This window comes from Danio rerio, chromosome 14 (assembly GCF_049306965.1).
Source record: "Danio rerio strain Tuebingen ecotype United States chromosome 14, GRCz12tu, whole genome shotgun sequence".
Taxonomy (NCBI): domain Eukaryota; kingdom Metazoa; phylum Chordata; class Actinopteri; order Cypriniformes; family Danionidae; genus Danio; species Danio rerio.
In genome coordinates, this window is record NC_133189.1 from 30,600,995 (window position 1) to 30,608,799 (window position 7,805).

Sequence of the window (7,805 nt, forward strand, 5' to 3'; positions counted from 1 at the left end):
CACTTTTAATAGTTTATTTTGCAGATTTATAATATGCTGTTGCTTTATTGGAATTTTCATTCCAAAATGGCCGCCGTGCCATCTAGTGGCTGTTTCCCAAATCGCACTGGAGTGTCGCCTCTTGGTGATTCTATGCTTTTTTGATTTTTAAGGCTTGGTTGTGTTTATAAGATGCAAAGCAATGTGTCACATCACATTATTTTTTATATATCTGACTTTGATTATATGCTGCTACTCAGCTAACATGAAAATGATTGTCATATTTCCTTGTTTCTCCACAAGACCACCCTCAAGAGGCTTTGATTGGTCAGCTAACATAATGTGATTAGTGAATTTGCTCAATGCCTCCAATAGCACAGTGTATGCCTCTTTTGTGTCAGTCAGAGTAGCTGTTAGCTGTATCAGTTTGAGCTTGATTGAGACAGAATGAAGAGGACAGTGCTGAACCTCATTTCTTCTCTCTAAAATACAAACTGACAAGTGTCTTTCACATATGTTCGTAATAAGCTTGTGTAAGTAAAATTAAACGTTCACATATCTTTTGTGAGTTTGTTATTTGAGATGCAGAATGCAGGGAAAGTGGCTGCGTAGACAGACACTGCAGTGCTGGGGAAGATTGTGGGTGTTTATAGGGATTTGGATGGATAAATATGAATTTGTAGATAAAGTGTAACAGTGCCAAACAGCATTTCCCATAGTTTACATCCTTGTTTATGTCCTTGCTAAAACATACCGTTAGCGCTAGAAACTGTGCATGCAGTGAATCAATTTTAACAAATAAACCTACACTGTAAACGATTTCTGTTGTTTTCACAGTATTATACTGCATTTCTCAACAGTTTTTTACTGTATAAGCTGTGCACAGTGTGTTACTGTATATATTGTTGTTTTCACAGTATAATGATGTATTTTCAACTTTTCTATACTGTGAACATGGTTAACAGTATGTTACTGTACATTTTAAAATGAATTTTGGGTCAAATCAATTACTGTGTATCTAAATACAGTACTGCAAATGACCAAGAACAACTCCACACACACTATATATTATGATTATTATGTTTATTTATTTTTAGACAAATTATTTTGTGAAGTAAATAACCTAACCAGTTTCTTCAGACTATTCAGTGCATTAAACTGTCCCACTGGTTTTCCATTTTTGGGTGCACTGCTCCTTCATTTTATAAGGTAACATGGAAATATTAAATACTATTTAATAAACATAACTTTGTGCTAAACCAAAACGTAAATTGGAACAAAAATAATTGATTCACGTAACCAAAGGCTGTTAAACACACAAAATGATTTCAAAGTCAGCTTAAACGTCAGAGTGACCAGCCTGCTTTAGACGGAATCAAGAATATTGGGCAACCATATGGGCCACCGTAGAGGTCACATATCTCCGCATTTTCAAAACAACATTTTAAAATACGCACTATCTTAATAAATAAACCACAGACGTGAGTTTAAAACAACTACATTCTCGCATGAAAAACGGTTAAAACTTTATTTCATAACACATTTTTTATCTAGTCATCGAAGACAGGGGCATGTCTCAATAATGTCCAGGCCGATTAAAGCATGAGGTTTGCCGGATACATGAGTGATGGAGCGCCGTCAACCCCTGGAGGTCAGAATCTTCCCTATCGGCAAACTTAAAATTAGTCATGATATCTATAAACAAACCACAGATTTGAGTTTGGAAGAACTACATTCTCGCATGAAAAACTGTTAAAACTTCATTTCGTGACATATTAAACGCAATATTTATGATATGATCTGGCTTTTCTCATCCGGCATTAAATTTGCTTGTTGGTGTGAAATGAACTCTGGGAGAAAAAAATATTAATTCTCAAAACACTTCAGGCGAATCTTATTCTTATTGTTAAAGTCAGATATATGTAATATTTTCGCTGGTAAAGTGAGAAAAAAACAATATTACTATTTTATCAATACCACGTTTGCACTGGTTCGGTTAAGTACCCAAACGACACCGAATCGGATTGAACCGTTTGCTCGGGAATTATTTTATCACACGTGTTCACAAGCACATTCAGCAATATGTGTATAAATGTGTGTGGCCGAGCAGTATAACGAAATAGTAATGATTCATTGTTGTGTCTTACAATAATATACAAAAAGGAATCGGTTTTAGGCGGATTCGACTCTTTACTGTTCAAAGGAGCCGATTCAAAGAACCGAGCCGACTCGATTCAAGCTTCACCAGGCAAGCAACGGCTCTTCTAATTTGAAATCCACCTGTCGCCTTTTCTTCCAGTGAATTCATCCTCGGTAAGTGTTTAAAAGTCTAATTCTGTTCGTTGTAGGATTGTTTTGTGTATATTTCCGTGTAGTGTGTGTGTAATTTAAAATAATTAACCAAGTTACTTTAATTGTAGGTAAGTTACTTATGTCACGTTATTCGACGCCAGACCGTGTTTGTAGTGTTTGCGAGGTATTAGATAACGTACAGTGAGTTTATCTTGAGTGAGTTTTTGACTGGGGGTTAACTGCATTAATAAATTCTCTATTTCAGCGAAACACAGAGATGAAGGCAAAGTCACCATGAACAGTTAAACGTTTAACGTTAAGGTAACGTTAAGCTCTGGTCTTCATGTGGTCATTATGACTAAGTTATCATTATGGTTAAATTTGTTAACTGTAAGTTATTCACTAAATATATTCACTAAACTCACTAATGAAACAAGTCTAACTGTTTTATTAAATTGAGCTGATAATAAAATTCAGTTGATGTCTTTTAAGCTAACGTTAATATTAACATAATTCATATTAATTGTCTATTTCTCACTGGTTAATGAGCTTATTGTATAACGTTAGTGTGTCATTAATTGTACATTTTATTTTTGGTGTTTAGGTGTAGGGAATGATTTGTATACAAATTTATTTGAACCCCATACAGATTGGTATGGTTGTACCATAGATTTAGATTATTAAATGTTAAGTCTTATTTTACTCTTATTATATTCATCTTTTTTGCAGCTACAGCACTTGATGTTGAAAAACTGATGCTACCAATCACTCCTCACTTGATTATTCAAGGTAATGTTGATGTCTTCCTCATTTTGATTAGATTTTGAAGTGTCAAGTTGTTCACAGATTTGTTGTGAGGAGTTTCATGTACAACCTCTTTTTCTTCTTCCAGTAGCGATGCAGTGGCACAGTAGGTAGTGCTGTCGCCTCACAGCAAGAAGGTAGCTGGTTCGAGCCTCGGCTGGGTCAGTTGGCTGAATACAATGGCATAATGATTCTGCTTGCTCACAGGAGGTACTTGATTTAGTTTTCCTCAAGCGATACATCAGTTTTTATGAGTAATGCGTGACACTTGAATTGAAGGGACAGTTCACCCAAAAATGAAAATAATGGCATCTTTGGCATCCTCCACTTGTTTCAAAATAGTTAGATTTTTTTTTTTGTTCCATTGAACACAAACTCGTATATTTTTTTAAAGAAATTTTGTTCAAATATGGAAGTCAATAGTTACTGGTTTCTAACATTCTTCAAAATATCTGCTTTAGTGTTCAACAGAAATTTTAATGGATTTAAAACACATGGAGTAATGGTGGCAGAAAAGTAAACTATCCTTTTAAATATTCTATTCTGAGACTTATTTATATGTGTCTTGTCTTTTGCCATGTTGTCTTTCTAGCTCAGGCTGTGATGGACCTGGAATGTGACACCAGTTACTCTTAAGTCAAAAACCAAATAAAGCACAGATGTGGAGGGATCTGCAACTAAACTAACTGGAGGAAAGGAACCTTTAGGTAAAAACACCTGCTTTATTTAGATCTGAAGTATTTTATTTGACATAGAGTATTGTTTTTTATTCTTATTCTAATTTTATTTTATGTATATACTGAATAGAAGTCATTTAAATGTCACAAATGATTGAATATAAAATATCATCTAGATGCCTTATTTTTCATTGTCTTAAACAGGGTTGCTCAACCCTGTTCCTGGAGATCGACCTTTCTGCAGAGTTTAGCTCCAACCCTGATCAAACGCAACTAAACAAACTAAATAGTATCTAAAGGAGCACTTGGTAAATAAAGACAGGTAATCTTGATCAAGGTTGCAGGTGAGCTCTGCGGAAAGGTAGATCTCCAGGAGCAGGGTTGAGCACCCCTGATCTAAATGCTCAAAAATGCTGTTTCTGAGGCGAGGTTGGATGTAGTTCAGAAATAGATTCATTAGAATCAATGCTTAAAGTAAATGTTTACTTCTCTTTGTAGACCAAACATGCTTATTATCCCACACATTTTAATAATAATAATTTATTTTGGTTACTTTTACATCTATATATGGGAAAGCAAGTATTTAATAAATAAAATTATTTTAAACCACTTGACTTAACCAAATGACTCTAGCTGCTGGGAAAAAACATGTAAAATAACATTTTTTTTTTTTTTTTTTACTACAGTGTGGGTGAACATACTACCTTGATGTCCAACAAAGACTGCACAAGAGCTCATTTGATGGCACATATTCTGTCCTGTCTACATCTCTGACAACCTGGAAGTGCTTTGACATCAGTGAGTAATATATATTCATATTGTCATGCATACAGGATTTCTGTAAGCCTATTTTTAATGTTAGTTTGTAATCAGCAGGGACTGTTTTAAAAAATTTGGTATTTAAATTATTCCTAACGTTTTACTGATCCTGTGCACAGTAACGTCATGATGATTTAATTTGAGGAAATGTCACTGGTGAGGTGTAATAATATTTATTTGTCTCACTGACATACCATCACTGCATATTGAAATACAGTAATATGAATTGACTGCAGAATATTTCCACAAACATTTCATGTAGTAGACTGCTTGACTACTCTTCAGTTCTCTGCTCAACTTTAACACATTTGATCGTGTTGCTGCGCCTCTCTTTTTTTTTTGCCAAAAATGAATGCTTAGTGATTACTTTGTTTTATGCGAACCAAATGTCAGTAACTTATCATTAGCATTATTTTTTTTTTTAATCACCCAGGGCTTTCATGTTCTCTAACGTAATCTTGTCTGTAAGTTAGAAGTAGATTTTTACATGTTAAAAGCTTAAAAGTACTGGATTAACATTAGTCACGTTAAATTAAATTTTTTTATTTATTTATTTTAAATATGTAGCCTCTCAAGGTCAGAATGAACTGTGTTCACCCCTCTTAAATTCGTGGAAGCGCTAGTGTGGTCATGGAATCAGATATTCAAGCTATACAGAGTCAGACATTAAGTTAAGATAAGACTTTATTTTTTACATACCTGTGTAGACACTTGACTAGTGTTGACTGATCTTTTCCCCATTAACGTTAGTGTAATTGTAAATAGACAACAATCTGTATTTTGCCAACAAAAATGATAAAAAACAGTGTTTTATATATATAAAACAGCAGTACGGTGTTTGGTTTCTGAATGAATGAAATAATTTGAGGCATGATTAGTTTTTACTCCAGTGATTGATTTTACTTGTCATTTTTGCAGGATCATCAGAAGTGCTCCTGCCCTTTTTCACTGTCCCTTTTCCACAACATCATTTGGCCTTCATTTCCTTTCTTGTAGCAGTATTTTCACCTGTTTTAAAATTGTAATACTTTTTGATGCATTAATTGTTGACTGGCTTTAATATCAATTGTTCATTATTGTTCTGTTGCTTTGTTATATTGAATAATTGCTACAGTTTCAGTATGGTTTACACAATAAACTTTTATTGTGAAGTTAAAGTTTCAGTTTTTAATTTTTCTTGTATTTCTTGAACAGCTAAAATAACATTTGTGCAATTTTTAAACATTTTTGCTCATTTTAAAGTAGCACTATTAAATACAATAAAATAACATTTAATAACTGTAAAATACTATACAGTAATAATGAAAGTAACGTTAAAATACCGTAGTTCTGCATGGTAAAAATGTACAGTAAAATACTGTTTTCAGTTTTGCAGTATGTGTATCACTACTGTAATTGGTGTTACAGTAAAAAAAGAAAACAGTAAAATGATGTATTACATTTTACAGTAAATCTAATACTAAAGTAATTAGTATTACAGTAATGTTACTGTTTTATGAAATACAGCAGCTACTGGATAATTGTTGCCAGTAACTTACTGTTAATTTAACAAGAAATCGTTTACAGTGTACTTGCAGGTTGTTGCTCTCAATCCACAGCATCCTCTATTATGGTTGAAGCTGCTCCTTTGAGGAGTTTATAGCCGAATCTAGCACTGAACTGGGAGAAATTCTGGAAGCTGTTTGGACGGCATTTTAACTTTCTCTGCTATAACATTACAGCGCCTCTGGCTATGCCCCTTCGCTGCGCAGGGTGTATGAGCATGGTGAGTGGATGTAACCTGAAGCGTTTATGTTCTCACTAACCCAGCTGTATTTTTTTGTAGTCTTTAAACTTTGTTCCGTAGGCTTTGCTAAGCTAACTCTGTAAAAGCCAAATGTCTCCCTTTGCATTGAATTTGAGCGTATTACATTCAGAGATGTTGTTTATGTTCAGACAGCTACATTACACATCAACTAAAGGATAAAATATGATATCAACAATCCAGGCTCATTCTGGAAACGTTGCCCTGCGGACGTTTCTGGAGACCGCGAAATACGTTATGGGAGGTACGTATTTCTCCAGTTTTTATTTTCGCCAGTCGGGCGCGAACAACCACTGTTCTTGTATAAAAAGCCGCCGGAGGCCGCTATCAAGCAACCGTCTATCCGACTGACTGACTGACTAAATGACTGAGAAATTTACCAGCCACCCTCTTCTTCCTCCTTCCCTAAACCCAAGCGACGATATACAAAAGCCGTTCAGGAAAAAGAAAAGACCTCGTCTGATTTTGACCTTGTTTTTTGGATTTCAACGCGTTCTCACCCCGTTATAAACTTGTTCGCTTTATTTTTTGGATTATGTTTTTTGTCTTCCCTGATTTCTGAAACCACTCTTCCCCGGACTCGAACCCAGTCGTCGCCGTGGCCGTGGCCGTGAGCTTGGGTTGGATATCCTAGTGGATCAAAAAAAAGTGATTGGTCCATATTTTAAATTTTCGTATAGAGAGGTCATGTTTTAATCTTTGATTAGTCTCATGCTGTCATTTGATGTGATTTCGCAGGTCAGAGTAACTTTGCAATGCAGTGACATGCAAAACTTGTCACACAAGTTTGTGTTTCTAGTCTGTCGTATTCGAATGCGTGAATGGAAGTCTATGGGGTGAAAAGTCCAGTGTGACTGCAGCTTAAGGCAGGTACAGACAACAGCAGTGAAACAACTGAGGGGCTATTCACACAAAGTGTGTCTTTCCATCTGAAAAAATGGGAGATGCAGTGCTCAAGAATTGTTTTTAAAACACCGCCTCCTCAGCCATGTTGTAGTCACATAAAACAGTTGTCATGTCAACTTGCTAGTATAAACAGAAGCTTGCAATGCTTGCCCAGCCTCCTGCCCAATCAGGTCATCTGTTTGACCCACAGCTTTGGAAATGATAAATAGTGCTCCATGTAAAAGTATTTACCTTGACACGGCGTCATAAAAAAGTGACATTCATGTGCTGTAAAGGACGTAGGCGTACAATTGTGGCACACGTCCATAAAACGTGTTTACATAGAAAAGCAATAGAAATATAAGGTAGTATTATATTTCATTATTTTTATTTTTTCGTTTTGCATCACAAGAAGTTCTGTAGCTGATTGTTATGAAACACATCTGCATGTTTGAAATACCAGAAAAGAAGCAAGCACTTGGATTTGTTGCTCATTCCTGTTGAACTAAACCCATATTAAACCGTGACCTTAAAACTGAGGTGTA

At 35.2% G+C, this 7,805-nt stretch overlaps 1 long non-coding RNA gene across 2 annotated transcripts; it reads left to right on the forward strand.

Annotated features, from left to right (window-relative positions):
• Positions 1–2,205: 2,205 nt before the first annotated feature.
• Positions 2,206–5,979, forward strand: LOC137487524 (uncharacterized). 2 transcript variants are annotated; one of them, XR_012389775.1, is made up of 7 exons: positions 2,206–2,292; positions 2,537–2,592; positions 3,001–3,060; positions 3,164–3,285; positions 3,668–3,782; positions 4,439–4,550; positions 5,490–5,979. It is a non-coding gene; the product is annotated as an uncharacterized lncRNA (long non-coding RNA). The 2 variants fall into 2 exon arrangements; XR_011006131.2 differs by having other exon boundaries at positions 3,167–3,285; positions 5,490–5,725.
• The last annotated feature ends 1,826 nt before the right edge of the window (positions 5,980–7,805 follow it).